The 27,043-nt window shown below is 40.3% G+C and overlaps 1 long non-coding RNA gene across 1 annotated transcript; it reads right to left on the bottom strand.

Annotated features, from left to right (window-relative positions):
* Positions 1–1,816: 1,816 nt before the first annotated feature.
* On the bottom strand, positions 1,817–27,043 carry LOC308061689. The gene is made up of 2 exons (XR_013927324.1): positions 26,968–27,043; positions 1,817–26,880 (listed from the first exon to the last, which is right to left on the bottom strand). It is a non-coding gene; the product is annotated as an uncharacterized lncRNA (long non-coding RNA).

Here is a 27,043-nt window from a genome sequence, read left to right as displayed (position 1 = left end):
TTATACCCCTAGTGCTGTGGATACCAGAAGTCTCTGTGTGGAAACCTTTTCCTCTTGCCCCATTGATATTTTACAGATGATGCAATTGATGTTGTTCTCCACCTGTAAATAAGGAGTCCAGAAGAGATGGGGACTTCTGTCATTTACATACTGGCTGAATCCACAAAGCCATTTAAACACTTATCTCCCATTGATTTTTATGGAGGTCTGGCTCCTAAACGTTTTTGTGGATTTAGCAAGTCATATTTTCTTCTCTTTATTGAGATGAAGGTAATTATATGGCTAAATTCCTTCAAAATACAAGAACAGTGTTGTCACTGTAATGCATGCTTTTTGATCAGTACTTGAAAACTTGTCAGTGTATTTTACTGCTGTGCTCAGAAACATAATTACATGCTTTACAAAGTATAATCAATATTAGCACACTAAGGTGGAGAACAATCTAGATCTCTTAATTTGCCTGCTTTACATATTAATACTTTTTTTCAATATGTTTGGAAACATTAGCAATTAAATACCATCACGACTTAGAGAGGGAAGTGGGAACAGCCTGGGTCAGGTGTTCCAGCTCCTTTTGTGCTTCCTTAGAAATATAAAGCAACCTCAAATGGTGTTTATCTGACCCATCAGACTAATTTTACATCTTTCTATAGCTGGTGTAGTGCAGAACAGCCAGAGCATTTTGGTGACTTTGGCTCATTAATTTTAACTGGACACTGGACCTGAAGGTTGTTTAATACCTCTGGACTAACAGCTTTCTCTGCCTCTTCAGAGACATGATTAGTGCGGTTGGTAATGCCATACCTAGGGCAGCAGTCTTCTGACTAACACTTCTCCTAACCACACTAAAACACAGCAATGAATGCAGCTATCCAACAAGCAAAAGAACACACCCTAACACCCTTTTATTTCCCTGCTGCACTTTATGGCCAGTTTGGTTTCACAGATAAAATGCTCTATTTTTAGGAGACACGGGGGGGGGGGGGGGGGGGGGGGGGGGGGAACCACACCCTGTCGGCAATGGTGGAGGAGCAAGTCTGCTCTGCTCTTCCAACTTGCAGGAGTTCCCTGGGGGTGGTTACCACACCTAGGGATCACTGAAATAAGCTGCTATATTAGCCTCACCCTCACTGTAGAAGAACAGTGCACTGAAGAATTTGCATGGAGATCCTCAGCTGCTGTTACAAGGCTTTTTAAAGTATCTTGCAATGTCAAGAGTCAATCTGGCCGCGGTATACCTTTAACTTCATACTTAAGATCAATGATGCAGCCCTCACATAAAAGTGAGGAATGCAGAATGCTATTAATCCCAAAAGGTACTGCGTTTAATGACACATTACCTAAAATATATTGTCTACTGGTTACAAAGTTAACACAAAAATATAACATGCAGGTGGCTTAGGCTGTGAAATAAGGTTTATGTCTAGAGGTGTCCTGGTTGCTGCTGGAACACCATCAAACTCTCTTCTACCCATAAATATCAGACTTTAGAATGATCCAGAGCAGGGCCAGCTATAAAAAAATGCTGTTTGCTATTAACAAACTCAGTGCACTATCCAAACAAGATTAGGGAACTCTAGGACTTGGCCATGAATACACAATTATATGATTTCAGCAGAGGCAATATACGCTCTAATATTAAGAAGGCACCATGGGTTTTAAGAACCTATCCTACTTGAAAAGAAAATCAGATTTCAAATATATTACACCCATGGTAAACCGAAGTTGGCTGATACCACTAAGCATTAATCTGCATCACCGAGATACAAGCCAAACTCATAATTTTGCATCCCAGGGCAAATCATGAGTTATTAAAAAAAAAAAAAAAAAGACACAACCAAACCAAAACATTTTTGCCAGTATTGGGCAGTCATGGGGTGCAATAGGATGTAAGGTCTCTGACCCTCATAGAATCATATTAGAACCACCATGCTTTTGAAAGATCATTTCTGGTTTCACTGGTATCAACCAAGCCTAGCCATTTCAAAACCATACAAAATGTGATTACTCAGATCCTCCCTTATGACTAAAACTTCACATTTACTTTTCAAAATGGATCTTTTGTGTTCCTGCCCCCTTATCTGCTCTTATTAACTGAAGATTATCAGAAGTGCCAACCAGTCTACAGAAGTGATGAGGCAAAACTCTAACACTTCAAGGTCCAGGCACCTCAGAGGCAACAGCAGCCCTCATCACCCAAAGAACCTATGGGAGACATACCCACCCACCACCAGAGCACTTTGTGCCAGCCCTGCTCCTCCTCCCAATGTCACCCCTTCCAGCGTGGCAGCTGATGAGAGAGCTCATTGCAGAGAGATGCATGCCTGGAGGCAGCTGCTTTGAATAATGTCCATTTAAACGGGTATTCTAGTGCTTCTGCTCTTCATTCATTGTACTTCTGCAGGTCCTGCTTCTTTTTAAAGCTAAAAATGTGGGGGCCTACAGCAGTTAACTGTCCATCTGCATTCATTAAGAGGGTGCCAAGAAGGTGAGCATGCAGAGCTTCCCTTTATGGGTGCTGTTCAAGGAAAGAAAAGAGGAAAATCGATGAGTACAGAAACTAGCATAAAATTAAATCTTGTGCAACAGACATTCCCACATTTATTTATGTCCATTTAACCTGTTAAATGGGCTATTAGAGGGCCATAGCTTTTCCAAGTGTCTCTGCATAGACCAGCCCTCACAGTACTACCTCCTTAACACTTCTAGAAAGAGTAAGACAGCAAAGAGATTTAAAGTTAATTTGTAACTGGGGTCTGTGAGTAGCAGCGTGCTGCATGTTTATCAATGTGCCTTTCAGTCTTGGAGGTACAAAACTGGATGTTTTCCTCTCACCGCTTGCCCCCTGTTAATAGAGCAGCATACAATTGTCAGCTCCTATGCACTGTTTCAACAGCTACAGGCTGAGAATTGGGGTCAACACAGGAAAGGAAAACACGATCCCTGACAACTGTGAAACAGCACAAATCTGCCTGTTCACTTTGGAGACCCTGCACCTTTCTATGGTGACAGGCCATGAGGAAAAATGAGGAAGGCATTTGGAAGAACACTTTAAAAAACATGGGCAAGAGAAGTAAACAAGCGAGCAGCACAGAAAGTAGCTTACTAAGTGCTTACATGTTAGAGGGACTCTCTGCACTCCAGGCAGCTTTGCTTGGTGTCCATACAAACTTGCGTAGGCTTCTTGAGCCATAGTCCTATTTCTCTCTCTAGATGTTTGCATCTCTGTTGTCCTTACATACCCCAGCTTATCAGCTTTGTCTAGTTTTCTTAGGAAAAAGTGAAATAAAAACATAAATCAAAAGAAAGAAGAGAACTTCTATCAGTACATAAAATGCTTCAGGCAGATTTTCATCTGGAAAAATATTAAGGAATGAAAGGGAATGCATAAGTGAGCTTCTATGAACAATAATAAAATATAGTGATGAGAAACTATATGCAAAATAGAAACGAGCCATCAGCAGAAAGCCCACAGGTTGCTCCTGCAGCACACAAATGTCCAGCCTGTCATTTGAATGCCCAAAGACATCTGTATCGTTTGCTTCCTCAGCACACTGTGGGCAGTGTTCTTTAACAGTTACCCTCATAAATGCTTTGAGGAAAACACCCTCATATTTTCCATTGATATGCAAAATATTTCCTTAGAGAAACTAAATAAAATAAGCATGAGTAAGTTTAGGCTCTTAAATTAAGACATTCCTTACAAATGAAAATCTGGGCCAGGCGTCAGCTAAATGCAATAATATATTTCCTGAAAAAAACCAAAACAACCCCAACCAAAGCCTAACAACTCAGAAACAAAAGGTATGGTACAGAAAACAGTGGTATTTCTTCTTCTTCTTCTTCTTCTTGTTATGGTTATTGTTGTTGTTGTTATTGTTATTTGTATTGTATATTGTTATTTTATTGTATAACTGGCTCCATAAGGGACCCATCAACATCACAGCCAAACACTTTCATTGTACCAATTGATTAGTTGCTTCTCAGAACATCCCTCCAGGTTGGTGTTGCTGATTCTGTTCCACAAATGAAGTTTAAGGTTATAAGGGAGCATAAGCAGTTCCATTTCCCCTTTGTATTGCTTATCTGCATCAACAACCGTTTTAAAGTGTGAGTAGTGAGAGAAAAAAGAAGCAGAAAACATAAACTATTAACTAAAACCTCTAAACTCTGTAAAGGTGAGAAACGGGTCAGGAGGCAACAGTGTCCAGGGTAAAAAGAAAGCCTTGCTGTGATTACTTTCTTCACAGAGATAAAAAGGACCAGTCTGGGGTACTTAAGTCCCTTCACTGCTCTGGGCAAGTGACTCCTCTGTAATTGTGGGGGGTTGCAGGGTTAAGCCGGGCTTCAGCCCTCTTGGCCTTGTCTCCCCACCTGTGGCAAAGCTGCAAGCAGGCTGGTGTGTACCTGCTTTGAACTTGGCAGCCTACACACGTAGTTCCACTGTAACTGAAGGCTATCTTCAAATGTCGCTGACATGGTACTTCCCTCCCTCCATCTGTGGCCCTTCTTTTGTGGCGGGATTTTGGTAGAACAGCCCTAGCTCGGCATCAGCTGCTGCAGGAACCCACCCTGTGCGTGGGACCCACCTTCTGCCCTAATGAAAGGGCCATAGCCACAGGACAGTAATGTTTCCTGCTGCGGCATCAGCGGCAGTTTGCTAAGCCTTGCTCCGCTGTGCTGGGGTGTTGGGAGCCCTTCTGTGGGATTGGGGGGTGTCTTGTGGAGTCTGGTCTCTGATTCCTTGGGGACCAACTATCTGCTACAGAGCGGCCGATGTGGTGGCCTGGGCTCAACGACGCCAGTATACTCCTCCACACTACCCTTGAAGAAATGTGGAAAATCATATCCTTTATGTATCAAGAATCAATCTTACTCCTGTCAAGGTTAATGGCAAAGCTGCAATTTATTTAAGTGGAAACAAGATCAGGTCCCGAGTGGCTGGAATTAGAGCTTGGAGCAGGAAAAGACATTGAAAATTAAGAAGGTGGTTGTAGTTACATGGACATTTTTCTATTGTTCTGCGGCTAGAACAGCCCTGCAGTCACTTGTTCTTTGTTACACTGACCCCAGAGCTTATATATATATAGCTAAATTACTTTCCTGGGTGGAAAACATGCAGTTTTGGTGGACGTTAATTTTCAAATGCATGAGATCCCTCATGTAGTCCATTCTGTGCTCCCACATATGCTTTGCAGACACGATGGGGCAGGTGATAGGGAGCAGGAACAAGTGGCCAGGGAGGCTGGGAAATGCTTATACTACTTTTAACACCAAATCACTTTTCTTTACTTTCTTCCTACTCTTTTTCCTGCTCCCATTTCCAGGCACCAAGTATGAGAAACAAATGGTATTTCATCTCTTCTTGTCACTGCTGGCTGCGTGGCCCTGTCATCTGCTGTCTTGCAGAGATGGTGACTGTCTGGTAATGCTGAGGGCAACTTCAGGTAGACGAGGTGGCAAAACTCTTGTCCCAACTGGAAGTCAGCAGGTGGGCTAACACCCTCACAGGTAGTCAGACTTTGTGTGCATTGGATAGTAGCATGAATTACTGTCACTTAACAACCCACAGCTTATCACTTGAAGTACAATAGCTGCCAACATGCATGTCCTCAGGCAAATATAGACGAGTTGGCTTACTTAAACCTTTCTTCTAGAAAGCTGAACTAGGGAAAATTGCATTAATTTTCCCTGGGCAGATCACTGGACTGATGTATGGTGATCTGACTCTATATCTAAGTCCTTAGTCCAATAGGAAGCCATGAATATTTTAAAGGATCTACTCCTAAATATTAAGGCATTACTCTGTATGTCATCAGACCGCTCTAGTACGATATTCCCTTCTGGGCCTTCCAGTTTATTTGCCTTCCAGTTTTTCTCCTTTTGCCTAAACACATGCTTGTTTCTTAACCTTCTTTTAAAAGTGCCACTAATTTTATGGGTCCATTGCCAGCTGCCGTTGCTGCTGTTGGTCCCTCCTCCCAGCTCCCCTGACTCAGCATCTCAGGAAACCGCGCTTGGCAGGAAGCAAGCACACTTTTAGCAGGACCAACTGTAATTTAGACAAAAAGACCATTAGCTGCACTCAGCAGCAATGGAAGATTGCTTTTGTGCTGCTGCATTAAAGCAGAGAGAGGCCAGGAAGAAATACATTATTTACGCTTACTAAGGTTTGGATTGACAGCTTTTTAAAATTTACCCTGCTTCTTTCGCAGTATTTTGGTCAACGAGATTACAGGCTCTGAAGAGAGATCCTTCTCAGTGGCACTAAGCAGTTAACGTTTAACAGGACGCAACCCACAAACCCACAGATGTTTCTGTGGGCACTTCAAAGGAATGTGGCATTTTCTAAATTGGGAAGACCATAGCATGTGGTGACCAACATCAGCATGGTCTTTGACTTGTTTCCCATTCCCTGGAGACTGGATTCCCTCCAGAATTGTCTGCTTTCCTTATTAGGACAGAATTACTGTTTTCCCCTACGGCCAACCAGCCACACACTCTGTTTGTGTGCCCTCTTTTGGATGTCAAACAGAGGAGAAGAGCAGAAGCAGTTATGGGCGATGTATTTACCTCTTGTCAAGGTGGGGTATTTCTATTAAAAGAGCAGAACTCTTGCCTGAAACAGTCAAAGTCTCTTGGAGTTGTCAAGGTAGATACTCTTAAAATATACAGCTTCTGACAAAACAAAGAGAAGTTTTCCATGGGAATAGAGCAGTTGAAAAGGCTATTCAGCCTTTATTTTAGGCAGACTGTACAGTGTTAAGAACAGGTCAAGGATAATGAGCTGTGATTGTAAGAGTCATGTAAGAGAGAGAGATGTAGCGATGTGTCATTTCAATCAAGGCAGAGCGAGCTGGAAGGGTGTTTGTCTTCTGCCTTGTCAGGGAGAAATCTGTTCCCTCCTACAGCACCGCCGTCACCCCACAGCAGGTCTGGGGCTGAACCGGCAGGTTCTGCTCTCTTTCTGGGCCTCCTGAGAAGTGGAAGAGCTCACAGTAGCTTTTGATCTGCTGCAAAGCCCAGCTGCAAAACAACAGACTGGGCATTGCAATGCAGTGAAATAAAAGCCATCAGCAATTAAACAGAATATTCATGACAGTGATTGAAGATGACACTATTTCTTGCTGCCTTTGTTGAAAGAATGTCCTTTCCATATACTCATAATGTACACAACAAATGACTACATAGCTGTGGGGGAAATACATAATGCTCTCTGTCTCCGATCCAAGGTTGATCACCATATAATTAAAGCATAGTTGTTTAAGGTTATTCCCAACAAGGACCTGCTAACTTCTTTGTTATTGATGTTTATTTGGGCAATTATACCAAAGTACATTAAGTATGCAAAGAGGAAAACTTTTTAATGCAGTTTCTGAATTCATGCATGTATGCATATATAAACATATCTATGTGTAAGCAATATTTTAAATGTCTGACAAAGAAATGAATATAGAAATTAGCATAAACAAATGCAAACGAACATGTGTTTTTTGCACAAGTAACACATTCTCTCTCATCAGAAAATCTGAACCTAGTGGTTAAATAAATTCTGAGAAAGACTTAGGGTATTTATTCCATCTTTTTTTTTTTTTTTTTTCCTGGGGAGGAATAAAGCACCAGTAGATATGATTTGGCAGCCCCCCCCGCCCAAAAAAAACAAACAAAAAACCCCACACCTACCACTAACCACCACCCCCACCCCCCACCCCCCAAATCCAAATGCAACAAGTTGGAACACCTTGATCTCAGTTAAGAAAAAAAATGCTCACTGGTTTAAGTTTGCTACCAGGACTGTTCCCCTTCCACAGATCCTATGGATTTTATAATCGATTACTTTGGATAGGAATTTATAGGGAATTATAAAGTCTGACAATCTGAGAATGCAGCTTTTTAAAACAGTTCTTCAGGACTACTAACCTGTTTGTGATATATACACTTTTCTCAAGTAAAAACCCAGTTATTCTAAAACAGAGCAGAACTAAAACCACTGTGGAAATTCAACAGATATGATTACAAATTTAATGGCCTGATTCACCCCTGCTCTGCTTCAATTTTGGAGCAGTGTGAATCCAGTGCTTTTTATCTCCTCACCCCAGACACAATCTGGATGAGCACAGCAAGGAACAAGTTTCTGGGAGCTTAAGCTTGTTCTGCTTTATTCGTTTTTCTGTTTTTGGAAGCAGCTGTCTGAGATTTGTGATCTTTTCTAAAAGCATGACCATAGTGATCATAAGGGCTTGGTGAATTTATTAACCCTACTTGATTAAATCCTCCTTTAACTCCATTTTGAAAGAATTAGTTCAGGGACACAGATTTAGATCTCTTCTACCATGTATTTGCCAGATGTAGTATGAACTTTGTAAGCATTTTGTTCCTGCTTTGGACTTGGACAAGAAATACAAAAATATGTACTGTAGACCACTAAAACCAGCAGTTAAAATCGCATTGAGATTCTTATTCCAGGTCCTGAACTTTAAAATGGATCATCTAATGGTACCCAGCTAGCCTTGCAGTCCAGGAATAAATGTGTGATCTTGGCTTGACAGTTAAGTGATACTTTGAGGGAGCCAAAAGTGGTTATGTTATCTGTGGACAGTATTTTCCTGACCAAAAATCCTGTGACGAAGGAGGTTGTATTTTAGTCATATCATCAGATATTTCAGAAAAGAGATGAAACTTGTGAGATCTCCAGTGCAAAGACATCTAAAGGCTGGACATTTGTCTCAGGACAAACTCCACCTCAACCGAACCTGTAAACTGTGGAAATTATCCTTTTCTTGCATCTGCTTAGATGTTAGCAATGATTACTTGTGTTTAAATATGACCAAAACTCTCCTTTCCCTCTCTCTTTCAACTTGTTAAGGTTTTATTCTCCACTGAAATCGTTAAGTTAAACCTTGCTAATCCAAGGAAAAAATAGAGGCAATAGTTCAAGCCCCTTTGCGTGTGTTTAGAAAAATGAGACACAACTTCACAATTAAAACTCTTAATTTTCTATCCAAATTCTAATAAACACTGTATGATAAATAACTTTTAAATGTTCACAGCACATGAATGGGCTGTCCTTGGAAGTTGCATGGCTTGAGCACAGTATAAACTGGCAATTGTAACATAATTATACGCAAAGGAAAGGGAAGAATTTCTGCTGACATTTCAAAGCTTCTTATAGCACAGTACCTCCACCTATAATTGCCAGCCAAGATGTTACCACAGGGCCATGGATTGTTATTTAAAAGGCTTGTAAATGTTTGGTGTTTTTTTTTTTTTTTCCCTAAAACTAATGATGAAACTAAACATTACCATTTAAAAACTTTTAAAAACAGGCTCCTTATCTTCTCCCATTCAGCAGCAGTGCCCAGCTTAGGGAAATGAAGAGGATGTGCATGATTAGCTAATGTCAGATGATATCCTAAATGACACTGTGTAAAGATTAAGGCACTTGGATTTTTCTAAATGTGTATTTAGTGCTATATAAAGGTACTAAAATGACAGCTCTGGAGGTTGAAGTCTCTCCTTATCCAGCAGTGGACAGAAGACAGGATCATTCAGTCTTTGCTTCATTCAGGAATTCATTCATTCTTCATCTGTCTCCTACAGCTGCCATTCAGTTTCCAATCAGCCAAAGTTTGCGGTAAAGATTTGTCAGGACACTTCAAAAATTAGGTTAAAGGTGGAAGACCACTGATATCTTTTATCTAGGACATCCACTATCAGTAGTTTTACTTACTTGAATCCATGGTCTGGTAATCTAGTTGTAGAGACTCACTTTTTTGATCATCAGCTACATCTTTAACTTAATTGTTTATCTGCTTTCTAACTGAAAACACACCTTATAACATGCAAAGCTTTGAAGACAAGTTTTGGTGGAAAAGTGTATTTGAGAAGAGACTGGAAACAATTTCCAGAAGTGAAGAAGCTGATTTACATTTAAACAAACTCTTTCTTCAGAAAGGAAGTTTACTTGGAGTAAACTGCTGGGTGGGAATGTCCTTTGAAAGGATGTTAATTGTACCTTGTTCAAAGAACTCGTTGAAATTCCTGTAATGCAATTATGCTAAGTTAGAGGAAGTTAAAGGGTTGTGTATTGGCAAAAATGCAGTTAGAATCCCAGCTGAAGTCATGTGTCAGAAGTGCTATTGATGATAACATTGACACCTGCCTCTGACAACTTCAAAGTCCGTGCTCTCTATGAAGTTCACTGAGCTCAGCTAGCAAAAGGACAAACCAAGACAGACACACCGGTCCAGACCTTCAAGAAGTGTAAATGGAGCTATACCACTTAACAACAGCACATCAAAACTGAGCTCACCACCTTTTAACATAGAGGATACAATGACTGTGCTCTACCAAATGAAGCCCAACATCTGTAGACCTACAGCTGTTAGACAGAAAGGGATCTCTGTGACTATCTGCTTTCTCTGTGCTGATGGAAAAAATAAAATTGCTCTGTGTGAGTTTCTGGGGAAAGATTGAGTGTAAAAGAGAGCATCCATGTTGGTTTCAGAAGGTACTGAGTTTCTGAGTGTTTCTGATGTCTTCTGGGCGTGTTCCACCCTTGCAGGGGGTCATGTTCAGACAGAGGACAGCAGGGTTTTTGTCTGTCCCACAGAGTACTTCCAGAATAATGAATGAAGTCTGAAATGCTGAATGCACCCAGAACTTAACCTTTGGGAATAAACCTCATCACTCTATGCATCTCCCAGGGTTTTGCAAGCTACTGTTTTAACAAAAATGTGTATTTTGATTCTGCTTTGATTATTCCCTTCTTTTAAAACATAAATCTGGTATTGTATTTAGTTGCTGCTCTGTTCTGCCCATTTCAGTGTAATAACAAGCTCAAGCTGAAGAAGCCCAAGAATCTCCTAGGATCAGGCCCCCTGTTTGGATTTGGCTGTGTATGTGGAATAGGAGTAACTTGGCAGAAGTCCAAAGAACAGGAATATTAATATTAACCTTTGTAGGGGGTTCCAGATTTAAAAAATGAGGTGGGAAAGGGCTAGATTTTTCAGTCCAAAGCACTTCTAATTATTTGGTTCAAAGTCTGCCCTGTCACAGAAGCTCTGCCTTTGGGTTCTGGTCCCTTGGTTTCCCTCTGAGCACACTGACTGAAATGTGCAACGGTTCTCACCACAATCACAAGCTTCTTTTCTTTTTTTTTTTTGAGAAAATCAGGCAATGGGAAAAGTGCAAAGCAGTCTTGGTTCTCCCCAGTTCGGAGTTCCCATGCAGGTGAGGCACGCAACAAGATTTGGGAACTACGGAGCTCTCCTGGCTTCCTCCGCAGAGATGCAGCCAGCCCGAGCCCTCAAATGTTATGGAAGCCAGGTCCTCACTCTTCAGTTTCAGTCTCTTATTGCTGATCTCCTTAGTACTGAATATTGTCCACAGCGTAACTTAAGAGTAAGAGATGTGAATGTTTCACATCAGGAAATATCAATGGATTTCAGAATATAGAATTCTACAAGGCAAAATGCCCACCCTGGTCACACAGTCTTGTTGTGCACATACTCTAGAGGTGCTTCTGATCCATGGTTCAAATGAATTTTCAGTGAAAAACAAAATATATGTGTGGTGAAGAGGAGAAAACCCATCCCAAATACTGGTATGGTGGAACTGAAAAATATGGAGTCATAGAATCGAGATGAAAAAAATAGATTAATTTTTCATGTAGTGCACTGCGATTAATCTTCGTGCTCACAGTACACTTTATTTAGAATCACTGCAGAATTCCTCCTCTGATATTTCTTCCTGAAATTAGCCTGTAGTGCTATGCTTCAGACTTCACAGGAGCCTAAAGGTATTTGATTTAATTTATATCTGAATTCTGTTCTTTGTTCATTTACTTTAATCACTGTTGGTTTTCTCTACCTTTGACTATCCCAAGATTTTTGTTCTGATACATCATCAGTTATTATTATGTAAACTGTTCTCCACTGAATTCAGGTTTCCTAAAATTTCAAGTACAGCGATTTAATTTGAGAATGAGTATCATTAAATGAAACTGCTGGATTAAACTAGCTCAGAACAGAATGTGCAGTTATAATTTTTATATAATGTTTATAATGGCAATTCCAATCATCATGCTAACACTTGAGTATTTTCTGAGAATTTTCAATTCAGCATTTTTAGATATTATTTTAAAGGTTATGTAAATGTTATAAAACTAGAATATTATAATGATGTGTTTTGTCAGTTTTTTTTCCTAAACATTAGAAATACATTATTTCATAAGGTGTTCAAAGTTAAACCAAAATATTTCACTGGAGTATGTAAAAATATTTGGATATTGAATGTTTAACATGATCAATGCCTATTGCAAGAAAAAAAAAAAAAAAGCGTATTCCACAAGTTGAAGCTGACTTGTCCATTTTTATTTACTTACACAGTTACCACTTTTCTGCGTGCAATTACATTAATATTTTTAGATATTGTATGGTTTGACATTTTGATTTCAACCATAGACAGGCAACTATGCCTTCAGATGGGTCTCTGCCAGCTAAAAATACATTGCTAGATAAGTACATACAACCTCCACATTAGTATTAGTGACACCCAGAAATAAGTTGCTGTGTTGAAATAGTTGAACTCCAAAGAGTTCTGTAGCTTGTCTGTTATTAAGCTAGATCCTAGCTTGCATATATGTAATCGTATAAAGCTGCACAGCCTAAATATCTGAAGGGTTAATGGCTGCTTGCATTAGAGAATTGTGGTCTGGTAAAACGCTGCAGTTCCTAGCAATTTAGGAGCATAGGATACAGGTGAAGAAGGAACCTCTGCCTCATGGAACCAGGTCCTCACACCATAGTGTTTTTCATGGGCAATGACATCATGCAATACCTTTTTGCATAAACTACCTAAGTTCCAGCTTAAAATTGATTATTTGCTAGATGCTTACACTATCAGAAGGCTTCTCCAGACTGTGAGTCCTCCAAAGTTGGAAAACTTGTCATTTAAAATTTGATCTATCATCAGTGAGTCACAGCTTTGCCGTAAACTATGCTGGTGTGTCTAGCATTGCAATGGAAGTCGGTTCACCTCTTCCCAAAGAAAGACAGTGGAGACTCCCTGAGCAGACAGATGAAAAACTTCTCAGTCTTGCTGGAATAGAGTGAACACAAAAACTTCTGGTCACTTCCAGGTAATCTCTTGAAGCCAATGATTGGATCTCACTCTGCATGAGGTGAATCAGATCTTTGATGGCAAATAAAAGCCTTGCCTGCACTGGTGTGATTGGTGAACTCCTTTTCAAAAACCAGAGGGATGTTAAATTCTTTTGCATACCAAACTCTGAATATGGGACAGCATTCTAGGTACCTTACTGTTTCAGACTTCAAAGCCTGCAGAGCATGTGGCTGCCTTGCAGAAAGGAGACTTAGAAAAGGAAAGGTTAAGATTTGAAGTATTTTTCTCCCTATTTCACTCCATACGTGACATTTTCAAGTTCCACTCTCGTAAATCAAAACTGTAGGAACACATTCTAGCCACAATGGATTACTTGCAGGCTTTTTCATCTCCCTCTGCCTCTACTTCAACTATTACTCCTGAGATATGTGAACCTGTATTTGTTGTGTCAATATTGGTGAACCAGTGTTGCCAATATCATTGTACTCTGCACACAGAGAGTAATGTCCTGCCAGCAGAAGATGCACTTGAGAAGACTCCAACCCTGGCAGTCAAAGGTTTCACCAATGTTGCTTCACTGAGGACAGAAAATTCAGCAGTAGCTGGCTTGCGGAGTTCCCAAAAGATCATTTTATTCTGAATTTAGAGTGTGAGAACTTTTGCTTTTAAACTACTGTGCCAGGTAGTTGGAGTAAAAGATGCTATAAAAGCAGTATTTACTTATCTGGATTCTTTGGATTTCTCTGCTGCTGTTTATAATGGGATAATCTGGTGTTCAAAAAACATGTGAAAAAGCCTTTGCAGAAAGCAGTAGAAAGACATTTTATGTTCCTTTTTACTGATTACTTTTGCTTGATGCTAGGAAACAATTATTTTAAGTGGATTACTTCCAAAGAATAACTTAATTTGGTAATAAAACAAATATGACTTTCCCATTTATTGATGAATCAAGCAAGGTAATTGGATTTATTACTTCTGAATCTATGAGTAATCCTGTTTCCAAATCACATATGTATTTCCTCCTCTGCTTTTATGTTCATCAGGAGATGACACTTATTTATTCCTTCTCTTTCTGGCAGAAATTAACTTTTTTCAATCAGGACAGCAACGGTCTTATGCAGTGCTTCTGAGCTCAAAATAGAGCTAATTTATACTTACGCAATATACATCCTTGCTGGAGAAAAGTGAGCTTCAGTCATTCTGAGTAGCTAAAAATACTAGTTAATTAAAACAGATCTTGCATTAATATCTATAATACGCACGGTAACAGTGGAATAGATATAACAACGTTATGATGCTGTTTTATGCTACTTCACAGCAGGGGCCTGGAAGCTGAGAGGCCCCTGGAATATATTTCCCAGCATGGAATGTAGGAGATGCCTTTGATGGGCATATACAGCTAATCTGGGGAGCGGTCGTGCCAAGGGTTATTGACGCTTCGCCTCCCTCTGCTTAATAGCTTGATACCAGAAATCCACCATGCTGAATCTTTACAAGATTATAGATGATTTAAGACATAGTAAAATCACAGAAGATTTTTCAGCTAACTGAATTAGTAAAATACTATTTTTTAGCAGTAATTAATCTTGTAGTAGTTTATACTCCTAGAGCATCTTTCACCTGGAGATCTCACATCAATTTGCAAACACCAGGTAAACTTCTTGGATGCACTGTACTTAAATACTTCACTTGTTTTACAGGGATGCTCTGCACCTACAAATGTCTACCAATATAGTTATACCCACTCATACCAACACGTTTCTGAAGTGGAAATGCGGCTTACATTAGAAAAACAGTTCCTTTTTTGGTACAGAGTAAAATCTGTTCCTTGAGGAACTATGTCTGTGTTCTGGTTTAAAGCATGATTTCTTTTCATATCTTTGTTCAGCTCAGTAATGCTAGCAAAACTTTTAAGAGTAGATCAAATCATGAACTGAAAGTGTTAAAGAAGCTCATTCAAACTTGGATTATTTTCTTACATAAAGGGCAAATGACTCTTGTGCTCTAAATACATTATTGACGGCATTCATTGATCAGCATATGCCCTTGGTCCCATTGATAAAGATGCAAATCTGTTACATTCCTCAGCTTCACCACCTTTCCTCTCTGCATCAGCGTTGTCCTCCTGCCTGATAAAGCATAGCTCAAAAACAGACTTCCAGAACTGAATGAACACATCTGTAGAGCCTGAATTGAATAGCCAGCTTCTGTGTTTTGGAACCGTAACAAAAATGCATCTGCTGAAAATCACACAGTTCTGCTAGCTATCATGGTTTTACCACAGATCTGATAATATTTAGACATTTTTCTTGGTCTGCCAATGTCAGACATGCTCTTTAATGGTGGTCAGCAGTGAATGATAATGATTCACTTGGGAGTTTCCAGGGTTTCCAGGTTACCAAGCCCCATTGTGGTTTACAGTGGAAACATTTCAATCCAGCTTTTCCATTTGTAGATGCCATTTGAAACCAGTGCTGCACTTCCATATTTGTTTTTTTTTTTCAGGCAAGAACAAAATATGGTGTTCGAACTGGAATTACATGCTAGGGTAGAATAGAAGAGGCGAGGAGGAAAGCCATGTTATTTGTTAGGAAAAGCATGCCATAGGCTATAGGAAAGTTTGCTCCTGCTGAGTCTACTTAGAGTCCCAGATCCCACATCCACATCGCCCTGATTCCCACCACGTTTTCCTCTGTGCCTCCTTCCATGTAGTGACAGAAAAAGCCAGATCATTTGACTAATCTAATATACTCTTTCCTCCTCAGTCTGTTCTGTCTCTCCCCCTTGCTCCCAGAAAGGGAAGGACTATTTCTGGCCATTTCAGGCCATTGCAGGGCTTTCTCATATCACTTCCAATGCATTCCTTGCCTCCGTTCACCCAGGAAGAATCTGCTGCATTTGATTTCTATCTCAGGTCACTCATCTCACAGCTATGTGCCAGGTCAGTGCCAGCGAGTTGTCTTGCATGGCAGAGCTTTGTTATATAGGCTGGTGGGTCAAGTTTCACGTGTTCAAAAGGAGTTGGTGTAAAGACAAAGAGAAACAGCACATGCTTCAATGTCAGTAATAAATAAACTACTGCATCAACTACACAGCATGATTATCTTTATCCAGCTGTGTTTATATATTATTTTCATTAATTATGGGTGTTGCTAACACTTGACACAAACAAGGACTTTTTTTTTCTGTTAGGTTGCCGTTTTATTAATCCATTGTTCTTCCAAAGAATAATACCTCTGCTCCTTCACCCCCCGCACCCCCCCCCCCCCCCCCCCCCCCCCCCCGCTAAGGTTCTCAGCATGCAGCCCTGCAAACTACTGCTCTTTGGATCATCACTTATGAAAAAAGATACCTTCTTCTTCTGTCCATAATGAATTAAAATAAAATTGCTTATAATCCATCCTTTAAAGCCCTGTGGTCAATTATTCCTGGCATCACAGTGCAGGAAAGAGCATAATTGTACCATGGATGAACTCAGTCTCATGAGTTCAGCTGTGCTTTGAAAGCTTTTTGAAGAATATGTGTTGTATTTTATTTATCATTTTGTCTTTTGTTTTGCTTTTTTAATATCAGGTGTGTTTGGGGACTGTTTTAGTATTATGAACTTTGTAACACTGACTGAAGCAGAACCCTAATAAAGCTAATGGCATTTTAGATTTTGTCAAAGATTACATACAGTGTATAGCCAGCAAAAAAAAGTTATTTTTCAGAGATATGGATACTGAGAGATCGGAAGTACTTGTGCATGTATTGACTACAGGGAAGCTGTTTGAATTCAGACAAATGCATTTCACACAATTCATTTCAGGGCTGATTCATTTTATCTGCGTGTCTCCTGTGCCAAGTGGGAACATTAGGCCTCTTAAAAAATGATGGGGGATAATAAATGCTCCAGGCATTTGTTTTGCTGAAATGAAGTAATGGCAGAGAAGCATATGGTGAAATATATTTTTAATTACTTTTCAACAATGTTAAATGTTTTTTCCTTATTTTCATATTTAATGTTCTTGATCAAGCTTGCTAAATAGGCAGCTTTTCTGGAACACACCACTTTGTGCAATAACACATGACTAATTTTATGGGCAATATTATATATCCCTGTGTATCAGCAACATATTAGCTGTAGAACTTTGTTTATGATGCTTTGTGCCATCCAAGGAAGCTGAGGTTGGGGGGGTGCTGTTTTGCTCCTGTTTTAATTTTTCCTTTGAGCCTACAGCTCTCAACGTCTTTGGTTTTGTTTTCTTATATTTTTGTTTGTGCATGTAAAGCAGGAAATATGGTGCTCTTCTGGTAGACTAAACAAAAGGAAATCCACCTGGGACTGAGAGGAGACACTAGTCTCCCTTTTAAAGACTTCACTTCTAAATCACCCTTCCATCCCCTGCCTTCATCTTCTTCCCTGTAGCACAGGCTCCACACTAAAGCAAAGTGAACACAAACAAAGGACACCTGTTCCCAGCCCTACTAAAGAGAGAAAAGCTGCTAGTGCCTAAAGGCTAAAGCTGAGCTGAATGTATTATGCCTACAGAAGTTGGCAAGGCTGCAGATATACCTGGCGCATGGGAAATATGAACCTATTGCACAATGCCAGCAAATAGCAACTGAAAAGTAACTTACATCACAGGAGGATGACAGGGGGAAATTGAGGTACAATTATCACCACTCGTCTGAGCCTATGTATCGTGTTGTTGGGATGTATGCAATTGTTCCTTCAATACAAATTATTAAAAAAAGTAAAAAGTCTGGTAATTTGCTGTCAACACTTACAGCAGGTGACCACACTCGCCCCTCACTTGTTACAGAGCTCGCACAAATTCTTCTTTTTCTGCAGATGTCATGGTCATCACCAGTGTGAGCAGAGGGATGCTTCTTGTAGCATGCCCTGGAGATCAACAGACCCGGGCTATTTCAGACCAGTGAGTTCTTTGCAGGTCTGAGAGCTCCTCACAGAGACTGCTCTGCAACTGTCATCTCCTTTTTTCAGCTGAGTGGCTTTTCTTCTTGCAGCCATGGCAGTATGGCAGAAAGGAGACGGGATCGCTCTCTCACATGTCCAGCGCTCCTTTTCTCGCTGCTAGTGATTCAGAGGATTAAAGCAGCAGGATATAAAGCAACAGATGGGGATTTCATTCATTCCCCATGCTTTGAAAATAGACTCTTAAGAAATGTATACATTGTTGCTATTGTGACCTCCAGGATGGTGAATGCAGATTTCGGTCTGAGATGGGAGGGGGATGTCGCCGATTCCAGGGAGGTGGGCACAACAGTAGAGAGACACACTCTGGTGATATTTAACCCACATTATTCAAGACGAATGCCAGTTTGTAGTAAAGGTCAGTGCATCAAAGATGTACAAAGTATTCCCGTTTTCCTCCATCTCTTCCCCTTCTCCTGGGGATCCAGCGCAGAGGAGCAGAAGCCAGAGGGGGTGGCAGTGGGAATGGTGAACCCCAGGCACGGCTCCTGTGGTGAAGGTACCAGCCTCTCAGGCCTGCCCCTGCTACTGGGGAAAAAAAAATAAATTAAGCAAACACAAAAAAGAAACAAGAAGTTGCTGATGGGAGAAGGAAGGCCATGGCAATCGGTGGCCTGGCTCCCAGGCAGCCTGAAGCTGTGTAGGGGAACTGCACAGTTTTGAGGCTGCGCGCATGATTTTTTGGACTCACTTTTATGGTGGAAGAGGGGACCGTTAGCCTTTCCGCCCCTGATCAGTGGGGCAGCCTTCTGTGGGCGGTCTGTGGAGGGGGAGGAGAGCATTTCCCTCAGTTCCCTCTCTGCCCAGGTTGCTCATGAGAGGGCTCCCAGGATGAACCCCCACCTTCAGACTCAGGGCAAGGGATGAAGGAAACAGCCTTGTTGCCTTGTTCTTGTTTTAACAGGTACCAAAGGGAAAGGTTAGCCTCAGGGAAGAGGCTTTTGCTTCCAGAGTTCATAAACTGGGAGTGCTGTGGAGCTCCCAGAACTCAGATGTGATAGAGGACATTAGCTTTTCCAGAGTCTTTGCTTTTAATCTCCACACGTGAAGAACTGGGTCAATTGTGCATGGCCAAAGACAGCAGCTCCCCTTGCACTGTAGATCTGTGTACTGGAGATAACACTTCCTATATATCAAGACAGGCTGTAAAAGTGACAAAACCTGTGAAGTTCAGCTTGCCAGGGAACTGTTACCACGTATGTATATGTTTTTTAGAAAAAAACCCCAACATTTAATATCCACATCCCATTTTGTCAATCTTTCAAAACCTGACAGATATGTGAACGCTGCTCAAGAGCTATTACATGTTGTGATTATAATTTGTTCTTTCTGAAGAGGGTGATGTCTAAGCCATTTTTGATGATTACATTTCCTTGGTGTATATTTGTTCAAAAGGCACTTTTCAAACCTGAGAATTGTTTCCAAACAGTATGCATAAATGATTAGTACTGCTTTCAGCTGTGCAGTTTGATTCCTATTCCCTTCAGATGTTAGTCTAGATGTGAAGACAACACCCTACCTGGTGCAGAAAGAACGGATCTTAACTCCTGCAGCAGCTAAAGAGTTGGAAAGATTTAAAAATAAAACCAGCCACTTCTTATAGAATCAGAGCTCTGGGTTATAAAATCCACTGTATACTTTGCATGTGCCAACGACATGGTGTTTACTAGCAGAATGCTGTGTAAGCAACTAGTAAATGCCATAGTTTCAGACACACAGATTTCTTGTTTTGAGCTCCATTCTATCACCTACGTGCAACTTAGTCCTACTTTGTGGCTGCTATGCCACAAACCCTAAATTATCTTCTAATTTTTCAAACTCAGAAGAAGCTCAGTGCATTTAATTGTTTAATGCCTTTCTAATGAATCAGGGCATTTTACACTAGGCTTACCAGAATGAATACTTATCCCAGACATCTGCCTTTGAAAAGAAGGTTCTTCATTATGCCAGTAAGAAAACTATTTTGAGTGCTGCAATTTCTTTTCCACCTAAGTGACAAGGAACATTTGAAATTGGTTAAAATACATGTATATATTTTCTTTCTTGTCATTTTTTTTTGTTAAAATACTGTACTATTATTGTCCTTCACCATTTCAAAACCAAGAAGGAATAACTTTTCTTGAGATAAGACCTTTACACTCCATTCAAACAATAAGTAACCACCTAGTGAAATGTCAAAACCAAAAAATCATCATGTTTTGATAGCACATATTGTGTACTGAAGTCTGTATAGCTCCCATACATTCGGATACATTATAGAGTAGTATTTATTTGAAAAAAAAGTAGGGAACAGTCATTGCACAAATTAGCACATGTTCCAAAAGAGGTGTATATGAGTAGAGGGACTGATTTTTAAGGGTGCAACCATGAAATGTATGTGAAATGAACACAAACTAACTTTATCTTTGTCAGCACTAGCAGCAGTGCAGTGTAGTCTGGTAGCTTTTATAGTCTTTGCTGGTTTTTGACCAGTCTTCTCCTCTGCAGATTCTGTTCCTGGATCTGTTCTTTCCCCTCCCCTGTCTGATCTCACACCTTCCAAATTAAATGTGCTTTCTATCCTTTGGTTATTGAATAGCCTCTCTTTTCTTTTTACCTCTTCTGTTATTTAAAGCTGCGAAGCATATTAAACTCGTAAGACAGGCTTAATGCAAACCAAACCCCAAACTCTCTGTGTAACATGGGTGTGTGTGATTGGGAGCAGTGGGACAGAGTTTTTTCAGTTACTGCCGGGACATTCATGTAAGATGCAAACATCATTTAAGGAGATGTTCTTCTGAAATGCAGAAAAGGAGATGGATTTTGTCCCCTCCGTTTGGTGACCATGTGTGTTAAAGCCCAGCTGGTACCTCAGTCTTTTCGAATGCCAACTTGCGGTTGCAAAGCTGAAGGGAGGAAGCACGTCCTGCAGTTTTACTACAGAGGAGAAAAGGACAAACATCTCAAATCAGAGAAATATTGTGGGGCAATGCAGCATGAATATGCATGGAAATGGGGGGGTGGCACAGCTGGAATCATGCATAGATTATCAGGGGGCCATAAAGTGTTTATCTGGGGTTGCTGTGAGGGTGAAGGGAGGTATTGACGTGACCTCTTTACTCTCCTGGTAAATCCATTCCTAGTCCTTCAGCATTCTCCTTCCTTTAAAGAAACTAAAAGCATCCTTAGAGGTCCACTGTTCAAGTGTTTAAGTGAATCCTTTCCTGAATTTGGGCTTGCATCAGAAGTGGGCTGGAAAGAGCAATGAGCCAGATCTGTGAGACAGACCAGATAGAGTCTGTGTAACGTGCACCCCCTTAGAAATAGTTACTGTCTTCTTCTAAAAACATTAACAGAATATGAGTAGTAATCTCACTGTTCTTAGATTGTCTGTTTGGCTCTAACTAAGCAACCATTTAAGACCAGTTTGAACATGGGGTAGGAATGTTAAAAAAAAATAATCGATGCTGGCTACATCACTTTCCAGTGAATGATTTTCCATTTAATTCCTGCTAATGTTTGTCAGCAATATTCTCATGAATCTTTTTGCATTTTTTTTTTTTTTTAATCTTGCTTTGTTTTGGCAAAACTGACTGCTAAAGAAACTGTTTAATTTCGTGGGCCATGCTGGAAAAATGCCTGCAACTGCCCAGGTGAGGACTGACTCTGAGTCAGAAATGCTTTTATAGTCAGCTAAAAAGGAACAAATGCACACCTCCAGAACCGCAAATTTCAACACTTCTTCTGGCAGTGCTTGCAAGGCAGTATCATTTTTGAAAGCGTAATAGTATTTTTAAAATCCAGTTAAAGATCTTACTTCCAAGATATCTTATTTTCTGTTCCAAATAATCTGCAGTCTACAGTATAACTTTGTCATCTAGAAGAAAGCCTGAAATTAAGAGAAACATTATATGATCCTTGCATCTATTATGCATCTTTTTATTGATGAAGGCTTGCTGTAGAATCTGCTTGTTTCTAAGGAATGAAAATTGCTTATTATCCCAGATAATGAAAGAGAATGTCGTCATCTGTAATTGTTAGTTTAAGATACTTACTGCACCCTTCTATTATAAATGGGTTTGTATAAAAAAAGGTTCAGTAAAGGAAGCAGCTTTTAAGGATTTTCTTAAAAAAAGAGGGATTCTTTTGCAATTGAAATCTATGTATTTCATATATTAGACTGCAAAATATATTGGAACAAGTTTCTTTATTGACAGACTGTAACTTAAATATAAGTGCTATTTACTGAATGCAATCCATGAATATTACAGTCTTTTTTTTCAGTGATCACAGAATTGTGCTTCTATATATACCTAAGTATGCAAATATACCCACCTGTCTATGTATGTCTCTGTGTGTAGGTGTATTGTATATGTGCTTATTCCTTCTTTTAACAGAGAGTTTTGCAATATCTAGACATTTTCTTAAGTCTGATCCTTGTTTTATTTCCCCTGATTAATCTCTTGCAAGATAATCTTTACAGGGTAAGAAGGTTTGCATTAACACCCTCTGCCTGAATATGACAGCTCTGTAAACAGCAGCTGTATGGGGTCAGTCATGAGATCTGGAAATCAAAACTACATGGGCCTTAGTCACAGCTCATGAGACAAACACTATGTGTTGGAAATTGACTGCCAGACAGCCTATATTTGATAAGTTGTACTAGACTGTATGTCACACTTGCTACAGCAGTAGTATTTGACGCACATACAGAAGTGCCTATACGATAAAAAAAAAAAATAAAAAATGGGGAGGGGGAAGATAAATCTACTCCAACCTCTAGGAGGAGGATATTAAAATCATTCAACCAGAAGGACATTCTCAGAGGAACAAATGTTTGTGCCTAAAGGGTTAGAAAACCAGTTTAGACCTAAACCCCCGTGAACATCAGGTATTCAGAGCTGTTAGCTCTTTCCGCAGTTGCAGAAGTGAGCTTTAAAGCTGTGACTGCAGTCAGCCAGTAACAATTTATGCCTGCATGGAAGAAAAAAACCTCAGCAGTGGAACAGTAAACCTGAAGAACTACAAGATGAAGAAAATGAGAACTTTTCTAATAAAGAAAATAATAGTAAAAAATAGTGTTAGTGGTATCAGCATTCAGTGTAAGAGTTCATATAAAATTCTCCTCCTGCTATCAGTCATGGATTTTTCATCCAAGCCAAGATAGCCTTCATCCATCTCACTGACATGTCGTGCCAGGCTCAGGGTAACAGCCTCTGTTTTGGATATTGTTGCAAGGGATGTCAGACTTGAGAAAGCAAGCTGCAAAATGGTTGCAGCTCATTTCTAAGCACACACGTGCAACTCCCCCACGGTTAGCAGGTGTAATGTGTCCCTGTGAGCACGCAGGCACAGTTGGGAGCCAGCTTTTGACTTCTGTCAGTGCCTAATTAAAATTATGTTAATTCTAACAATAAAATTACAACTCTGTAAAACACAGCAAAAAAATGTGTTTACCGCAGTGCTAAATATTTTATTTATCTATCTCTTCTCTTCACCTTCTGGCAGTCAATTATGGGAAATACCTACAGCAAAACTGTCCATGGCAGTTCTTCAAACATTTATGTGGCACTTTCCACTTATAAAGCTTGAAAAAACATCTGTGCTTTTGTGGGCTATCTACATCCCATTTTTTCCCAAATTCCAGCCTGCTGAAGGTAAAAATCACCAAACCCTCAAACACACTATAGCTCCTGCTGTACTCAAATATGTTTGCATGCAATGCTGAGCTTTCCAAATCATTTTAGCCATTCTTCCCACACTATGGAGATCCTAATTCATTGCTCTCACAGTGTGCAGGAATGATGTTACTTTGTGAAGAGCTAGAAAGAAGTTCCCCTGCTATGGGAGTTGACAAGAATGTCTCCTTCTACTTCAGAACTTTTGGGTCTCCATCTAATTAGGTTGCACATTGCTGCAAGTAAGCACATGCTGTGCTTGCTTGCTTGCATTGAGTCAGACACACTCCAGCACAGCTCAGGTGCTTTATAAAATACAGATATAAACATTTTGGCTTTTTTCTGAGGTGGTGGGGGATGGTAGGGGAATGACAGGAATGTTCTGATCCTGTAATTCACCAGTCTTAGAGAAAAGCAGGAAGATTAATTTTCCAGCATTTTAATTGTCATAAGTTGAAAAGCTTGGATACCTTTTATTTATAGTGCCTCTATTGTTTTATTAGGGAATCAGGCAGCAGGGATCTTCTTTGTAGTGTGGCAATAGCTATGAAATTGATCCTCAGGGGGAGGTAATCTTGACAGAATTTGCAACAACAGAATGTACATTCCCTTTCTGAAGCCAGTTTGATGTTATGAAAACTGGATGCTGTACCTGTGATGATAGAAAAGGCCATAATTTCAGTATAGTCCCAGCTCAGCAGTTGTGTCTTCCAGTATTTCAGCCTGCAGGCTACGTTCAGAACTGGAGTCCACAAAAGAGTGGAAGGCGGTCTGTAAAACAACTGGAAATTCTGGGATAAAAACTTTAACTTGTCCCTTTTCCATATATTTTAATGTTTTGTGTTGCTACCTGCTAACAGCTGCTGTCAGCTCTTTTGCTGGATATGTGCATATGAGAGGGCCCTTCTTCTTTTACTTTTTTTCCCAAAGTGGTAACATGGCGCTAGGATTGAGGAAGGTCAAGAAATACAACTCTTTGTAGTCTGCGCACACACAAAAAATCTGCATGCACACACAGATACTGCAAGCAGAGTGCCTGTATTTGAATCTGAACCTGAACTCTTGGATCCAAAAGCCATCACTGTTCCTGTCAGCTTCCCTCTGTGGCCTCCAGCACTGTATGATCAGCAATCCTCGCAGGTGGCACACATTTGGCCGGAGCCCTCCATGAGCACTGCTGAGGCTCCACGCCTGCAGGGAGCACCTGGAAATCCCCAGTTTGGCTGAGAGGTGGAAAATAGCTGATCCTCTGGCAATGTTTTTCACAGGGGTTGACTGAGTTTCTCCTGCTGTCTGGGTGCTGACATCTTGGAAATACCCAGAGTTGGTCTTTAGGCTTCACAGATGTTGTGAATCCCACCTTACATCACTCCTACATCCAGGGGAATTTCATCAGGCTCTGGGACAGGGGAGGATTTATTATGATTAGGGATGCTCTGCTACAGTTTAGGACATTTAGTTACCTTCAGCCAAGCACAGAAGGTGGTGGTGGTGGTAAGTTGGCTGAGTCCTAATGCTGTGACCTGGAGGAATTCTTTCAGAAGGAGAGAGTGGAAGTTCGGTTAAATGATAATTATCATTTGTGAGACTTACAAGGAAATGTCCTGATAGTATCAACTTTCCAAACCTACTTAATTTGATTTGTTGGGGTCCAGGTCAGTAGGTCATCATTGACCACAAAAGAGGATAATTTCTACCTTAATGAGGCAAAGATGGGTTATTTCCGTCTAACAGATGGCAGTGGATATGAGTCATACATGTGTCCGGGATGTATTTTTCTGAACAAAGCAATCTGGCCAACAGTCTCCAGTAGTTCCATCCTCTTCCCTATGGTTTCAAAGTTTGTATGTACTTTATGGACTCTGACCATATACTGTTCTATCACATTTGGGAGAAAGGAAAGGAAGCATATAGTGCTAAAAACATTTTTATTTACATTTGGGAGGACCACATTGTTTCAAATCACAAAAGCACAAATGTGACACTGACTTGAAGACTTGATGATGCCTTTTTACTCTTCATCTTTTTTTCTGGTAACGTTGTAAAGTGCAAAGGGAAAGGAAGTGGAGGATACTCAGACCATTTGTATATTTATGGAGCTAGTATGACTTTTAACAAGTTATTCTGGAAGTGCTGGACCTTTTGCTAATGGGTCTGTATTTTCTAGTTATTCATGAGCTCTGATTTGGATTGTTGCTGCAGTGATCCTGCAGTGTGGATTTCTTGATGTTTGATAAAGTGAGCCTTCATGATGCCACTGGGCCCTCAGAGCATGCAGCGTTTCCCTCTGCTACCTGTTTATGAGAAACTTGCAGAAAATTATCTTTGAGGTTTCTACCATTCTTTGGAGTTGAGTTGAGGTGCAGGATTCAAACATGTGTATACACTCTTGTGCACAGTGGAACTGCTCAAGCTTTGGTTCCAGAGGGAATCAGGCTAGAACAATACAATGACTGTAGGGGTGCAAGGAATTTCAGTTCAGAGATATTGCAGGCTGACAGATTCAGAAGCAAGGTCTGTCTCCAATTTGATTTCAGAAGCTGATTTTTCTTTTGATTTTAAGAGCTGAGTTCTGAAGAAACTAATGGAGTTTTTAAGAGGAAAAGCAACTTGCTGAAAGCATTAAGTTGGTTTTTTTAATTTTTTTTTTTTTTTTTTGGTATTTTTTTTTTTTTTTTAGCAATATATCAGCCTCTGGACACCATCAAACAGAGGGATTTCCTGAGAACGAAGGATTAGTCTGGGATATAGCATTAGCTATTTCTTCCCTAGGCAAGTTTTAGCACTATCAAGGGTAGTGAAACACCTGCTGTTTTTCAGCCTCTGTTGTAAGGGGACTGAGCTTTCCTTGAGCTTAGTTAGGCTAAGTTACATTGAAACTAAATCAAGGAACAAAACAGCAACCTTAACCATAATTGAGATCGTTTCAATATAGATCTAACTGAAGAAAGAAGATGAATCAAGATTCTATGTACATCGTTGAGAGGGTGATTTCAACGTGCTTCTGTCCAGGTTTAAAAGGAAATGCAGGTTACATGGCCACAATGTGCACTAGCTTTCTCTCCAGTAACTTTCAAACCTGCTGGCAATTTCAACCAGAGTTGATGGTGAAGTAAATATCTGAAGGATAATAGAGGAAATAGCAGCAATTATTCCTTTTCTCACAGGTAAGTATATGTGTGTGGGTAAACCTTTCCCCTCACCTACCTTTCCGGTCTTAGACTGGCATGGTTGGTAAGTGAAGTGCTTCTCAGTAGCACCTCCCCTCCCATTTTCCTTCTGT

Source organism: Falco punctatus (genome assembly GCF_963210335.1).
Source record: "Falco punctatus genome assembly, chromosome: 3".
Classification (NCBI taxonomy): Eukaryota; Metazoa; Chordata; class Aves; order Falconiformes; family Falconidae; genus Falco; species Falco punctatus.
Note: the sequence above shows the minus strand (reverse complement) of the source record. Positions and strands in the feature narration are given on the sequence as shown.